Source organism: Papaver somniferum, chromosome 9, assembly GCF_003573695.1.
Source record: "Papaver somniferum cultivar HN1 chromosome 9, ASM357369v1, whole genome shotgun sequence".
Classification (NCBI taxonomy): Eukaryota; Viridiplantae; Streptophyta; class Magnoliopsida; order Ranunculales; family Papaveraceae; genus Papaver; species Papaver somniferum.
Genome location: NC_039366.1, coordinates 36,449,747 through 36,467,076, shown reverse-complemented (window position 1 = coordinate 36,467,076; position 17,330 = coordinate 36,449,747).

The window sequence follows — 17,330 nt, the reverse complement described above, 5'->3', positions numbered from 1 at the left end:
GCTGTTGACCTGCTGTTGCCTCATGTATGTCTAAGTGGCTTGATTTTATTTTGAAGGTTATTATTGGGGCGTCACACTTTATTAGAGGGGCGTCACCTAATAGGACAAAACGATCATCCGTAAGTAATATCAAAAATCCCTTATTTCAAATAATCTTTAAAACAAAACTAAACCTAGACGTAAGACTATATTTTACGATTTGATTAAAACAAAATCTAGACGTAAGACTACATGCAAATCCTATTTTACGGTTGAATTCAACCCGAACCCAGACGTATGTTTTTCATAATCAAATTTTACGTTTAGAAATTAAACCTGAACCCAGACGTAACACCAGCAGAAACGTAACTGAAGTTGAATAGAATTACAATTGAAGTTACGAGGAGAGGAAGAGAAGAAAGAAAAAAGATGAGCAGTTTTTTTCTTGAATTAAAATAGAAAATATTAGGTTTTTAAGTTTTCATGTTAGTTCAAGGGTAATCTAGACATTTTGCTTTGGTATTAAGATATCCCATAACCATTTTTTTGGACACTAAGAATCCAAGTGAAGCCCCTCTAAAGGAGTGTGCCGCCCCAATAATAGCCTTCTTTATTTTCTATAGCGGAGCTTTTATGGTGCCGATTTTACTTGGTTTCCAAATGAAGGCTATTATTGGGGCGTCACATTCCATTAGAGGGCCGTCACCTAATAGGACAAAAATGGGTCACCCATAAGTAATATCAAAAACCCCTTATCTCAAATAATTTTGTAATGACCAAACAACCCTTATTTAGTTAATTTTAATTTAATTTAATTAGATAATAATTAAATTAATGAATTTTGTTATATACTTGGTGAATTCTTGGACAAAGTTTTTGTGGGAAGAAAAACTAGAGAGAAGAGAAAAAAAAGAAAAAAATTTACGGTTAATGAATAATTACGTCTAGGTTATCCTAGAAAAAAAAAATTGAACCTAGACGTAACAACTTACGGTTGGATAATACATGGAATTTTCCTAGACGTATTCAAACATGAAGATTACTTGAAAGATACATGAAGAATTACGTCTAGGTTTATCCTATATATAAACGAACCGTAAAATTGAAAATTACGGCTAGGTTTACGAAAGGAAAATTCAGTCAACTAAACCTAGACGTAAATCCAATTTTACGGTTGAATTAAACTAAACCTAAACGCAAGTTCTTCATAAATTAAATTTCTGTTGGAAATCTAGTACCGTACCCAGACGTAACACTAGCAGAAACGTAACTGAAACCCTAATTTTACTTCGATTTCATTCAAGTGAGTTGAAGTTGAATTGAAATTGAAGTCAGTGTGGAGGAGAGGAAGAGAAGAAAGATGAGAAGAGAAGCAGTTTTTTTTTGGATTTGGAATAGAAGAGATTAGGTTTTTAAGTTTTTATTTTAGTTAAAGGGTAATCTAGACATTTTGTATTTGTATTAGGATATCCCATAACCACTTTTTTTGACACTAAGAATCCAAGTGAAGCCCCTCTATTGGAGTGTGACTCCCCAATAATAGCCCTTCTTCCAAATACTATGTTACTCCTCCAATTGTAGGCACCCTCCCTTGGATGGCAGTCCACTTTTAGCGATTGATGTATGAGTCCTGTTGTGACGAATTATCCTCGTGACACCTATCGTAAGGGTGCACATATTTGGTTATTGGATGTTATCTCATCCATATGTACGTATCTCAACAGGTAAATAAAAAGAATATTGTTTTTTATTTTCTTTTATTATATCCTTATGTTTTATTATACAAAAATTCTATACGAACCGCCAAAACAAAACCACATGAAAACTACCTCTCACAGTTTTTAAATTGTGGGGCCCGAAAATGGCCCCCTGCCAGCAATGTTGGGACCCGTCCCCATGTGAGGGGGAGGTTTTTACCTGGTTTCTTCACGCGGTTCGTATAGAACCATCCTTTATTGTATTTGCACTTCAATCGCTCAATCATTTAATCAAGAGATTTTATCCTGTAATCCCTCAATTATTATATTTCCTTCCTCCTCTGGGTAATCTCGTGTTTAGTTTGATCCTGCGAGTTCATCATAAGTATTACCAGTTCATCAGAAGTATTAAAGAAACTCACATTTATCATAATTGAACAAGGGATAAAGGTCACTGCAGACTCATCAATAACCGGCTGGAAATAATTTTAAGATGAGAATTTTGGGTATGAGTCGTATGACGATGTCTTAGTTAATCTACTCATGTTGTCAAGTACTACAAATAATACAGTAGTTTATAGAAATTGAATTAATTAATAAGGAAGCAGTAACAGATGTTATCAGTTCATTGATCTTATAAACGAAAAGGTAAAAAATGTAAACATAATTTTTTAATATCTAACGATCTCATAAGACTCGTCCCTTGACATACGTCCCTATCGATCACAATCAGATCTTCATCCATCTTTTTTCATATTCTAAAAGAAACGAAAACTTACGTCTAGGTTTAGGAAGATCGCAGAAGTAAAAATAAGATTTTGCAATTTCTTGACTAAAGGGATTAAAGTGCAAATAAAATAAAACGCAGGATATAAAAAAATAACAAAAAATTACAAATAAAAAAAATACACTTTATTTTATAATTTTGTCTCGAGATACGTACATATTAACAAGATAATATCTAACGGTCAATGAGTGCACCCTTACAGTAGCTGTCACGAGGGTGACCTCGTTACAACACGACTCTTTGATATATAGTGTTTGTTGGCTCTGTTCGTTCAGTTAGTCCCTGGGGTTTCATTTTTCGTTTTTCCCTTTTGCTTAATCTTGTTGGACCTTAGTCTGTTTCGGCCTAACTATTTTGTAAATTTTTCGGTAGTTTATGAAAATTGTTTGATAAAGCAGAAAAAAAAAGATATTGATGATGGAATTTAATGATGATCCTTTGAAGATGAGGTTCTTTTATGGGTTGTACATGGGGAAGCTCAAGTATGGGGTTGCGTAAGTCCAGCAGTTTAAATTTTTTCTTTTGTTTACTATTCTTGCTGTGATATCGGTTTTGCAGTTCAGCAGTTAATGTTTCTTAACAATAAGGTTTTGGAAACATTAACATCATAGTTGTTCTTCTTCAACTTTCTTGTTGATGACCTTATGACTTCTTGAACCCATGCAACAACTTACGCTTGTAGTAACAATCACCACTATAATGACCATGTTGAGTTTTGCATTTCTTTGAAATAGATGAACACAGAAGAATCAACACATATCACGAGCCCCTCTTCCCATCAAATAGGATGAGCCCATTGCAGAATATAAGTATACGTAGACCTCAGAGGTACATCACAATCACACGCCATGAATCAGAATTTAGGGGTGAGAAAAACATCCTTACCTGAAGATTTTACTCGGCTTAACCCAGAATTTAGCGAGTGGACACCAGATCTGTGGTTTGGTGGGATTGGACGTGGGTGTATTTCAAAAACCGGTCATTTTCAGGGATTGAATAAGGGTATCACATCACTAATCTATTGGACACCCGACCCGCAGGATACTCTAAGTTACAATTCATATTTTCATCACCCGTTCATGGCTAAACCCTGGTTATCTCTGAAGTAGAGAACAATAGACCATAAAAAGTAGATCCTCATTTTCCAAGTCGAATATAGCTTTTGTTAGAGCATTACTCAGTCGAACTCGCATGCGTTGATATATCAAGCATGTTTGTCAATATTAGTGATCAAAAGTATATATCTTGATTTCTAATATACTTATGACTAAGTCTCGGTCTAGGATAGTTAGGAATAGTCGAGCTCTAGACTCCATGGCGATTATCTTGCAAAGACGAAGAACTACTCAAGGAACCGGTGGAACTTCATCCGACTAAAAGGTATGTGGAGACTTGAACTCATCTTCTCACTCAAAAGTCTATCTACTCCATCTCCTACTCTTGAGACAACAGTCGTATAAGTATGATAGTTTTCATACATACACATTTGCTATTTCGAACCGAGTTTACTCTCCTATCTTTTTATCGAAATATGTGTTGGTAAGCTTTTGCTTTAACCATCTTCATCTTTACCCGTGACGAAAGTCATGATGACGTTTCAATCTTGAAATCAGCTTTGATGACGATAGTCGGTTCTTTATGTCTAACGACTATTATAACATTATAGAAGAATGTTTCAATGATTGAAATATAGAGCTGAGAATATGTAACCATCTATGGATGTAAGCATTTAGTGTGTTCACACATTTGTGTATAAATCCATGTGTAGGAAACCAAGTGCGTGCATATGTGTGCATGCGGTATTGGTTAAGGAGACAAGTTGGGTATGCGTACCCGTACGCATACTGGCGGAAGTTCACGTCCGTGAAATTCTGCTGGGTTTGAAGTTTACGAACTCAAAAACTAGTCACCTTAGGTACGTGTACCCGTACGCGTACTGGCGGAACTTTTTCACCCGAAAAAGTCTGCTGAGTTTGGAAACTAAAACCAACTCAAAATCCGGTAGCCTAGGTACGCATACCCGTACGCGTACCCAAGCTGGTTATTTCTCAAATCGGTAGTTCATGGACTTAAAACAATAAATTATAAGGAATGCTATATTTGCAAACCGTGGGTATATTGTTCATGAATTGATTCAAATGAATCAAACCTATTTTGTTTCAAATGTGTCTATGTATAAAAACCTAAGCAATTGAACAACTCTTGAACTAGTTCTTATGAGTCATTTGAATTAGTTATGAGAAATATGAATACGGTTGATATGAAAGCACTCATATGGCTAACCATTGGTCAACCATTTATGAACCAACCAATATACACGTTTAGGTACGATTACTCAAACCTAAATAAATACATTTCATTTGTGTGTGACAAGCTAAGTTTTGATCTAACGGTTAAAATATATTAGCTTGGATAAATCAGGTTTTTCATCTAACGTTGAATATTGAATGCTTTGTTACCAAGGTAACTAGATTGCAAACCCTGGTTTGAAAACTATATAAGGAGACGTCTAGCAACTGTGCAAAACTAATCCCCACACCTCCTGTGTGATACTAGTTGGTTTGCTAGAGTCGATTCTCCTTTAATCGTAGGTTTCTTCTCGAGGCCCTGTCGATTAACAAATGAAAAACATCATTGGGATTGTGAAGCCAGACGAAACTACTTCTCTTGTAGTTAAGCGATCTGACCTTGCCATTTTCTGTCGTACGAGTTCAATTGGAATAATTGAATTGAGATTATATCTCCGATAAAGCAAGATAAAAAGATATCACAAACATCTTCGTCTCATCGTTTGTGATTCCGCAATATCTAGTTTCGCTACCATACGATTTAGATTATTGTGAGGTGATTGATAATACTAGGTTGTTCTTCGGGAATATAAGTCCGGTTTATCAATTGGTTTTTGTTCATCTTGTTTTTTATCAAAAGACAGAACAAAACTTTTAGGTTTATCTGTGGCAGACAGATTTATCTATCTTTATAGACTTTTCTGTGTGATACAGATTTGTTTATTAAAGTCTTCGACTTTGGGTCGTAGCAACTCTTAATTGTGGGTGAAATCAACTAAGGGAATAAAGTGCGTAGTTTCTTGCTGGGATCAGAGACGTAAGGAGCGCAACTGTACCTTGAATCAGTGTGAGACTGATTAGGGTTTAACTACAGTCCAGACCGAAGTTAGTTTGTAGTAGGCTAGTGTCTGTAGCAGCTTAATACAGTGTGGTGTTCAATCTGGACTAGGTCCCGAGGTTTTTATGCATTTGCGATTCCCTCGTTAACAAAACTTCTGGTGTCTGTGTTATTTCTATTCCGCATTATATTTTGTTGTATAATTGAAATATCACAGGTTGTGCGTTTGTATCGATCAATTGTGAAATCCAACCTTTGGTTGTTGATTGGAAATTGATTGATCCTTGGATATTGGTCTTTGGTACCATCCAAGTTTATTATCCTTGTATTTGATAAAGACTCGCAGATTTCTATTTGCTTGAGTAAAGTCAAATCAAGAGAGAGATATTAACTCCTCGATATACTTTTCTCTAGATTAAGTCTGACTGTCTAGTTGATTCTCTAGTAAGTATATTGGAGTTAGTCCATACGGATTGATAATAGAAAATATTGGGTGAGGTTGTTAGACCCCCTCTTTTCCAATTGGTATCAAAGCATGCAAACACGTTCAAGACCTCAAAAGTCTGTGTTTGTAGCGATCTGACTCTATGGACTGAGGTGCTATCTTTATTAACGTACCACCAGTCTTCGATGGATCTAATTACTTGTGGTGGAAAATTGCTATGCGAGTGTTTCTTCAAGCGCGTGATTTTCAATCATGGGTATATGTTGTTAATGGCTATGATGCTCACGTTGTTGCAGTAGGTAACGTTAATGTTTCAAAAAATATTGGCGAATACGATGCTGCAGAGATACTTGCTGCAAAGCAAAATTCTGACGGTTTGAATGCCATCATACATGCCATTATCCCAAATCTTCAGCACCATGTATCAAATTGCACTAGGTCTAAATGATGCGTGGGATATCTTAGAAACCGTATTCTAAGGAATACCAGTGAAAAAGAAGTTAGGCTTCAAAACCTTAATTCGGATTGGGAAAACCTTGGTATGAGAGATGAGGATTCATTTGATGAGTTTAATCACAAAGTGTCTGAAATTGTTAATGCATCTTTTGCATTGGGTAAGACTATTCCTGAAAAGGACATTGTGATGAAAATTCTAAGATCGCTGCCATCTAGATACGATTCTAAGAAGCATGCCATCATTGAGGGAAATAACCTTTGTAACCTCTCCATAAATACGCTGGTTGGGAAGCTTAAGATCTTTGATCACGAACACTCGTCCAAATCTAAGGATGTTGCGTTCAAAGCACTGAAAGACACAAAATTACTTGATAAAAGTAAAAATGTGTATATCTCTGACGATGATCACTCTGAGACAGATTCATCAGATGAATATCTTGACAAATCAGTCTCGATGATCACAAGATAGTTTAGAGATCTTCTGTTGAAGAGAAGTAAACGATTCTCGAAAGATAAGCCAAAAGCATCAGTCAAACCTCATAATCGTATTCCTCCTAAAAACAGGGACACCGATGAAACTGATGACGAGGATATGCCTCAGTGCTTTAAGTGTAAATGATTTGGTCATTTTGCAAACAAGTGCCCAAATCGTAGAAAATACACCGGGAACAAAGGTCTTGTTGCGACACTTGATGAGATGTCTGACAACTATGATTCTGATGAAGACAAAAAATCAAGTGTTGCTCTTCTATGTGAAAATATTGATTTTGATAACTGTAGCAATACATACATCAATCTTGATAATCTTCTAGAAGAGAGCCCAATCAAGATGGAAGAATCAGACCCGTCTTTGGAAACCCTTTACTTAATGTTTCAGGATCTACTATGTGCCTAGCAGCTTGCATTTCAAAGGCCCATGGACCATTCTTTGATTTGACATGCTCCTATCGTTCTCTCAAGGGACATGATTTTTCAAAGTGTTTCAAGTATAAATACAAGATGAGATATGTCAACAAGCTTCAACGAAGAGCAGATCGTTTATCCAATAAGCTTAAACTCGCGGAGAAAATAGCTAAGGTATGTCAGATCTTGTCCTCTTCGAAAAGACTGGTTTCCAAAGAAAGAGATAGACCATTAGAGAGGAAAAACTGATCTAAACATATGAAAAGGCATAGTTCCATTGATTCCGTACAAAAGGGTCATAGTGGACAAATCGTTGTTCACCACAACACAACCTGATTGTGTTGTTTTTTGTGCATCTTGTCTCATGTGCCTGTTCAAAAGAGACAAGATCTTGCACACCTCATGCTTTAAAAATTAAAATAGAAAATATTTTCTTTTCTTTTGTATTTTATCTTTGAGTTGTTTGGCTTTGGAATTTCTTCATATCACTGTTGGTATTGGAAGGGACCAATTTGCCAAAAGAAGAGGGTTATTATCGACAATTCTTCTCTTTATAGGGTTGTGAGTTGGACGTATACGAACCTGTTTAAAGGTTTCAAATCCCTATATTCCTTTTTCCGTCTCTGATACTCTTTATATCTTAAGACTGCTTGTTGAAGTTTAATTGTGTACTCCTCTCACAAAACCATACCATGGAAACTCCAAGCAACATGTCTTTAGATGGTAAAGATATCAATATGATTTTTAAGCCATCAATTACCAAGGAAAAAGAAAAATCTCATGTATCTCCATCCTTGAAAAGAAAAAGAAGGAATGTGAGGAAGCCAAGGGAAATTCCTTCGAACTCTCAGAAATTCTCTGATGTTCTTGATGAGTTGAAAGAGACAAGAAAGGAGATTCGACAAATAAAGGCGTGTGTACTAAGATCTTTGGAAATTAAGAAGGCCCTGGTTCGACATCTCCAGCCAAGACGGTTTGTTGGTATTGACTCCTTCCTCCACGAACCTTATGTTCCAATGGCTGTTGACGACAAGGAGTTCGGGAACGATGCAGAATTTCTCAAAGATATCAATGTCTAGAAAGTCTTCTTATGCGAATTTTTTCTCGTTTGTTTAGAAGAATAACTAGAGTTTGGAATAGCCATTACTGTGAGTACACATAGCTATGTCCATTTATTTTTCATCTTTATTTTTTTTAGGTTTATTTATTTAAATTCTAAAAATTGGTTTGGAAGATGATTTTTGCAGTATTAATCTTTATGGTTTTATATATTGCAATATGTTATGGGATATGTGTTTGCGTCCGTGAACTATTATTGTCCCATATGATGTCGAAAGTTATCTCCTTTATATGTCGATATGCATGTGTTGATAAAAGAAGGAATGAACTTTTGAGAAACAAAATTTAAGCCTATTATGTCAATTATTGATGGAAGATAGGTTAAAATCTTTTTAATCGCAAGGATTATGTCTATTGTATGTCATTGTGCAAATAGTGATGAAAAATAGAATGAATCCTTGTATACGCCGCAATATTGATCATTCCCTGATCCATATTTTATGTGTATACTGCAATGCTCCATAAGTTTTTTCTTATGTTGAGCATAAGACGATCGAGTTAATCATTCTTTTATAATGAACTTAGTCGTAGCTTCGTAAGTCTTCTTATGTCGAGCATTTCCAACTAGACTAATCATAGATTCGTTTGTAGTTATTTTGGTTGTGTATTCCGATTAAAATAATCATGGGTTCTCTTGTGATTAGTTTAATTGAGTTTTTTGGATAAAGTAATGTCGCTCTTGTTGTTCTCTTGGGAATGACATCAAATTGGGGAGAGTTCTTTTGAACTTGCGCTTAATTTCCATATTTTGTGGGGAGTGCGGTTGTGGAATATTTCAGGAGTTATCTTGTATCTTTATAAACTCCGTGATGAATGCATTTAGCTTTGGCTTTATGATTGCATCTAAACAAGTTGGTATGTACTTTTTTTTGGTCTTGAAGTATCTCCATGAAAATTTTCATTAGGATCCCGTTTTCATACCTTTGCCAATTTTATTGACAAAAAGGGGGAGAATTAATATGTAGTTCACACTACAAATAGATATGGTTTTCGGATCATTATGTAAGGGGGAGTGGTTTTCATGTGAAGACGAAGTATTGACTAAGGGAGAGTGATACATATCACCATAGAATTGTTGCCAAAGTTGTGATATGAGAACTTTGATGATGTGTAATAATACTATGACACTGTAAAACAATGATCGAGAGCTCTTGTTTTCTCATTGTTATGGCTACGGAACTTCAACAACCATTATGCTGAACTTACAACCTTTGGAATCATGGGAGTACTTGGAAAAGACGAATTTTTCGAGTACCGTTGAAGCGCCAAGGAGATCAAGCATGTGGACAAGAAGCTACAAAGTTTTATTTATTTTGTAATCCATGTGTATTGATAGTTTTGTCACTAAAATTGACAAAGGGGGAGATTGTTAGAGCATTGCTCGGTCGAACTCGCATGTGTTGCTATATCAAGCATGTTTGTCAATGTTAGTGATCAAAACTATATGTCTTGATTTCTAGTATACTTATGACTAAGTCTCGGTCTAGGATAGTTAGAAATAGTTGAGCTCCAGACTCCATGGCGATTATCTTGCAAAGACGAAGAACTACTCAAGGAACCGGTGGAACTTCATTCGACTAAAAGGTATGTGGAGACTTGAACTCATCTTGTCACTCAAACGTCTATCTACTCTATCTCCTACTCTTGAGACAACAGTCGTATAAGTGTGATAGTTTTCATACATACACATTTGCTATTTCGAGCCGAGTTTACTCGCCTATCTTTTTCTCGAAATACGTGTTGGTAAGCTTTTGCTTTAACCATATTCATCTTTACCCGTGACGAAAGTCATGATGACGTTTCAATCTTGAAAATAACTTTGATGACGATAGTCGATTCTTTATGTCTAACGACTATTATAACATTGTAGAAGAATGTTTCAATGATTGAAATATAGAGTTGATAATATGTAAGCATCTATAGATGTAAGAATTTAGTGTGATCGCACATTTGTTTATAAATCCATGTGTCGGAAACCAAGTGCGTGCATATGTGCGCATGTGGTATTGGTTAATGAGACAGGTTGGGTACTTGTACGCATACTGGCGGAAGTTCACGTTCGTGAAATTCTGCTGGGTTTGAAGTTTACGAACTCAAAACCAGTCACCTTAGGTACTTGTACGCGTACTGGCGGAACTTTTATATCCGAAAAAGTCTGCTGAGTTTGGAAACTAAAACCAACTCAAAATCCGGTAGCCTAGGTACGCATACCCGTACGCGTACCCAAGCTGGTTATTTCTCAAATCGGTAGTTCATGGACTTAAAACAATAAATTATAAGGAATGCAATCTTTGCAAACCGTGGGTATGTTGTTCATGAATTGATTCAAATGAATCAAACCGATTTTTTTTCAATTGGGTCTATGTATAAAGACCTAAGCAATTGAACAACTCTTGAACTAGTTCTTATGAGTCATTTGAACTAGTTATGAGAAAGATAAATACGGTTGATATGAAAGCACTCATATGGCTAACCATTGGTCAACCATTTGTGAACCAACCAATGTACACGTTTAGGTACGATTACTCAAACCTAAATGAATACATTTCATTTGTGTGTGACAAGCTAAGTTTTGATCTAACGGTTGAAAGATATTAGCTTGGATAAATCAGGTTTTTCATCTAACGGTGAATATTGAATGCTTTGTTACCAAGGTAACTAGATTGCAAACCCTGATTTGAAAACTATATAAGGAGGCGTCTAGCAACTTTGCAAAACTAATCCCCACACCTCCTGTGTGATACTAGTTGGTTTGCTAGAGTCGATTCTCCTTTAATCGTAGGTTTCTTCTCGAGAAGCTGTCGATTAACGACTGAAATAATTCATTGGGATTATGAAGCTAGACGAAACTACTTCTCTTGTAGTTGAGCGATCTGATCTTGCCATTTTCTATCGTACGAGTTCAATTGGAATAATTGACTTGAGATTATATCTCCGATAGGGAAAGATAAAAAGAAATCACAAACATCTTCGTCTCATCGTTTGTGATTCCCCAATATCTAGTTTCGCTACCATACGATTTTGATTATTGTGAGGTGATTGATAATACTAGGTTGTTCTTCGGGAATATAAGTCCGGTTTATCAATTGGTTTTTCTTCATCTTGATTTTTATCAAAAGATAGAACAAAAGTTTTAGGTTTATCTGTGGGAGACAGATTTATCTATCTTTATAGAATTTTTTTTGTGATACAGATTTGTTTATTAAAGTCTTCGACTTTGGGTCGTAGCAACTCTTAGTTGTGGGTGAGATCAGCTAAGGGAATCAAGTGCGTAGTATCCTGCTGGGATTAGAGACATAAGGCGCACAACTGTACCTTGAATCAGTGTGAGATTGATTAGGGTTCAATTAAAGTCCAGACCGAAGTTAGTTTGTAGTAGGCTAGTGTCTGTGGCGGCTTAATATAGTATGGTGTTCAATCTGGACTAGGTCCCGGGGTTTTTCTGCATTTGCGGTTTCCTCGTTAACAAAACTTATGGTGTCTGTGTTATTTCTATTCCACATTATATTTTGTTATATAATTAAAATATCACAGGTTGTGCATTTGTATCGATCAATTGTGATGTAAAGCCCGTCCCAAATCTCAAGGGCATTTTTGTCTTTTAGTATATAAGGGTAGTTTTGTCATTTCATGAAATAGGGGTAGTATAGTCATTTCCTGAAATGATATTGCAGTAGCATGTGGTTTTATCCTCTTTGATTTTTTTGTTGTAGTTGTACGGCTATGGATTTTTCTAATGGGCCTAATAAGTATTAGTCTTTTCTTTCGTTAATGGGCCTTACAAAAGTTATAATATTCATTCGTTTCTTTTGGGCCTAAGATACAAGGAGGCCTTGTAGTTTAGCATATAGTGTCGACCACAAAGTTTAGGTCATTAGTAATCCTTTTAGGTTTAGTATACTATAAATATATAACACAGAAGAAAAAAAAAAGATATAAAAGTTCTTCCAGTAGAAAACAAAAAAAATAATACGGCGGTGATTAGTTCGTAGAATTGGAGCGGCCTTGATATTTGTTGGTTATTGATCTCATTACTGTTCTTCCTAAGGATTATTGCTAGCGTTTGAGGTAGGCGCAACACAATCAAAAACCTTCTTTTTATTTAAGTTTCTTTTAATTAATTTTATTTTGTAAGTTTTGATTCATATATGAATGATAATCAATGTTGTGAGTATGATTATGTATGTTGGGCTGCGGTCCATAGATTGTGATTCTTAAAAACAACTATGATGGGATACGAGATATCCTTGGGAACGGTTTTGTTCCCTAAACCCACGTGGGGCTCCCTAGGGCGAGCGGATTTGATGTAATTGATTTGATTGTTCTTATGGATGTGGTGTTTCCATGTATTTGTGATGCTATTAACCATGCTAGTTGTTTTAAAAAGAATTGAAAATGTTTGATAAAAAATTTTGTTGCTTCTTTTCCTACTGGGTGTCACAACTCACGTCGTTTAATGACAAAAAAATTCCAGATTTTATGGCACCACAAGGAGTTAATGGCGGAAAAGCGTAGAGATCGGTTTTGGTGCTATTATTAGTAGTTTGCATAGGATTTATGATTGGGATTGTAATAAAATATCATCAACTCTTTTAGATGATTTAATTAGTTATTTATTGGTTATTAAAACTTTAAAGATTATTGGATTAATGTATAACCAAAGAAAACAATGCTTTGTTTAGACTACCCTATTTGATTGAATAATGGAAATTTCTGGATCATGTCAGTTTGACTGTCTATCATAATTATTATATAATACCTTTTTGTCTCATTTTTTTATGTTACATGTAAAATTCTCTCAATATGTACATATAAAAATTTCATAATTTTCTGAGTTCCAGAAGTATTTTTAAATCAATTTTTTTCACTGTACAAGGATCAGACGTTTTCTGTCAGATTCAATTTTACTGAAGTTGTCTATTTTTTTTAAATATTTTATGTCATGTTTTAGCCTTTATAGTCTACTGAAAACTCAAATATGGTTCTTTTATCTTTTCATAATGATCGACCAAAGAAAATTTGAAGTTGTGAGTGAATTTATATGATTTTTCTAAAACGAATCGTCACTGTTGTACGTTTCTGCAGTACTGGTCAACTACTCGTTTGACTATGGTCAAAAGGTATTTAAGATAAACTAAAAATCCTAGAAATTTTATTACTGGATAGGCGATAAGTTTGGATTCAGAATATATAATTATAATAAATTATGGATTCGTATTGGACTCAGTAAAATTATTTGAGTGACCTGGCGTCAGTTTCTGTTTTATGAATCTTTCTTGAAAACGTAATTATTTTGGATTTAATCTGGAACTTTTAACGGTGAAATTAATTTTTCTGATAAAGTATATTTCTTTAGGGTTCATGTAAATTAAGAATCACATCAAATTAACGGTTAGATGTTCCGAAAAGAATTTTTATGTATCCGCTGCAACCGAATTTCTGAATTAAACATAAATAAAGATTAAACAAAGAATTAGTCGTTTGGACTTGGGCCAAGTATGGAAGTCAGGGCCTGATATTTAAGGTAGCATTTTGGATTTTGGGTTTTGGATTTGGGTTGAAATCCAGGCCCGAAAATCGGGGTGTTACATGTGAAATCCAACCTTTGGTTGTTGATTGGAAATTGATTGATCCTTAGATATTGGTCTTTGGTACCATCCAAGTTTATTATCCTTGTATTTGATAAAGACTCGCAGATTTCTATTTTCTTGAGTAAAATCAAATTAAGAGAGAGATATTAACTCCTCGATATACTTTTCTCTAGATTGAGTCTGACTGTCTAGTTGATTCTCTAGAAAGTATATTGGAGTTAGTCCATACAGATTGCTAATCGAAATATTGGGTGAGGTTGTTAGACCCCCGCTTTTCATATTTGTTATTGATTATGGTCAATGTTATAAAAGTATATTTAAGACTTTTTTTTTTTTTTTTATTCGTTTGGTTTCACGGAAATACTAAACCCAATAGAAGAAAAAAAACTCAAAATAAGTGCCTCTGATAGAATTGATGCAAAAAAAGAAGAAGGAGAAGTTGTTGATTGCAATAGAGGAACTTCACCAACAATAATAATGTCATGTTGGTTACGGGGTGTCCTAATGGCATTTAAAATGTCTAAATTACCCTCTAATCTTTAAATGGACTAAATTACCCTCATATTTCCCTATAAAAAGTTGAATTACCCTCCAATGTTTTTAAACCTAGTCTATAAAAAAATAAACTAAATTTTAACACATAATTAAAAAAAAAAGTTGAAACATGTTTACGATTTTGGTGTTTTCCCTCATATTTATGGTTTTGGTGTTTTAGCTTTCTCGACCTTGGGTGAGTTGGGTGAAGAAATTATTACTTTCTTGAAGAGGTTGAAAAAATGTTTCAAAAATCATAATGCTAATTTCAAAATAGGAGGTGCGCTTTTTCATAGAATAGGTCTTGCTACCCAAAAAGGGTGTTGGCACCCAGCTTGTTGCCAGGCTACCTACCAACCGATTGTAAATTTTTTTTCTCAATAATGTCCGTTTCCTGTTTATCTTATAAATTTAACAGGAAACTAAAAAGAAAATAAATTTGAAACCTGTTTTATTTCTTTGATATTTTCTTTTCCTAATCGATCCGTAACCGTTAGGGCTGTACATGGTAACGGTTATCCGATAAAACCTAACCAAACTGATTGGAGGAAAACTGAACTGTGTCATTTACTAATGGTTGTTTTTGGTTTAAAAAGATCAAAACCGAGAGTAATGGTTTCGCTTTTGGTTTGATTCAAAAACCAAACTGAATACCAACGGTAAAACTAATTATCTTTGATGTAATTAATGTTAACCATTAGATCTACCTTAGATGCATGTAACTATATTAAAGTTTCAACAACACAATATCTTGCACATATTGAAAAAATAAATATCGTTGTTGAAATTTAGATAACAAAAGATTTACTTCCCATAAAGGAAAGCTAGGTATATACTCAATTCGAACATCTTTATTATTCCTCTTTTGTAGCATGAAATACTACACAACATGATGATATATGTTCCCCCCCTTAGTCTAATGAACTCCAAAAAGTGTAGGAAAAAAGTTCATCACAATTTGATGTTTCTTCGTAGGTTTTGTCCTCGGGAATATCATCCAGGGTAGTGTGATATGCTTTGTTGCCTTTATGAGTTATTTTGCTGGAATAATTTTTCGTCATATGCATGTCTAAAACCACGACACTTAAAATATTGGATTTCTTCATCATCTTAAACACATATTTATTTTTGGTTATGTAAAAGAGATTGTTTATATGATGATTTGTCAAGGGTTTGTTTATGCCTCATTAGAAGATCCTTAACACGTTATGTTAGAAGTACAATTATTAAATCAAGCTCATCTTCAGCAAGTGCATTTTCTTCCTTACAACATTCTTTAGCCAAATTTATACTTACTTCTTTCGAAGGTTGTTTAGTACTATTTGTGGCTTTAAATCCAACGTTCATGTTCTCCAGTAGAAAACTCATTATCAAAGATCTTTAACTTAATTTCCTATACAAGAGAGATTCGGGAAAGTGTAGAAAGATCATTGGCTTCCATTATGGAATGTTTCTTAGACTTGTATCTGGATGGTAACGATCTGAGAATCTTGCATATTATTTTCATTTCAGATATAGTCTTTCCAAGCGATAAAGAAGCATTAACAATCTCGGAAAGTTTAGCATTATATTCGTCAAAGGTATCGTTATCCATTCTAAGGTATTCCTATTCAGAAGAGAAAGATTGAAGTCTATCTTCTTTTTCAGAAATGTTACCTTCGAGAACGGTCTGAAGAGTATCCCAAGCTTCCTTGAAAGTTTCACAAGAGGAGACATGATGCTGAAGATTTTAACTCACTACATGTATTATGGCATTTAAACCATCAGAATTCAGATTGGCAGGAGCTTTTCCTTTATTGGTATAAAACACTAAGCGTTTAAATTCTGTTTCTGAATATGTATTAAAATCGCAAGATTGAAGAAAATATTTCATAGCATATTTCCACCAGAGATAGTTAGGGCCATCAAATCTTGGTGGCACGTTAACTGAATCAGTCATTTGATTCAAGTCTTATAGGTTGGATTGCACCAAACACGGATTGTTAGATCTTTTCGTGTTTGCATGCTATGATAACAATTGAAATGACGAGGGTACCCAAGTACACCATAATATTTTCATTTCAACCTATAAGTCTGGTAGCTTGAGTGACCGTCTAAATCAAAAGTCGAGACAATACAACTTCAAGATATTCACTTGATATTAGTTAAGGTTGAAAACCGATTTACTATTGGAACAATATCAAGTGATTAAGATTAAAGTACAAGTGTATTTACTTTTGCTTTTAATTGTAATAAATATAATTATAATTGCGCAATTTAAAAGTAAATCACACAACAAGATTTTGTTAACGAGGAAACTACAAATAAAAAAAATCCCGGGACCTAGTCTAGTTTTGAATACTCTCAGAATTAAGCCGATAAACAAAGAACAAAGCCAACTTCGTATAATTGAGACCAAGTAATAATCTACCCCTAGTTACATAGTTTCCCAGTATCCCTGCGCCTACAACCCTCTGGAGAACTCATGTGAATCCCAAGACAAAAATCATTATCTTGAGTTGCTTTACCGATGTAAAGTCTTAAGCACTCAGCTCATTTTGATCGTCTTCCAAACAGTAAAGGAAAAAAGCTATTTGGTAACTACTCCAATAATCTTTTAGAAAAGATTCGTTGAGTTCTGACAAAGACTATTCCGTTTAAGCTAGTAAACTCCTTTGTCGAGTAAGATCAATCCAAATCCGAAATAATCAAAT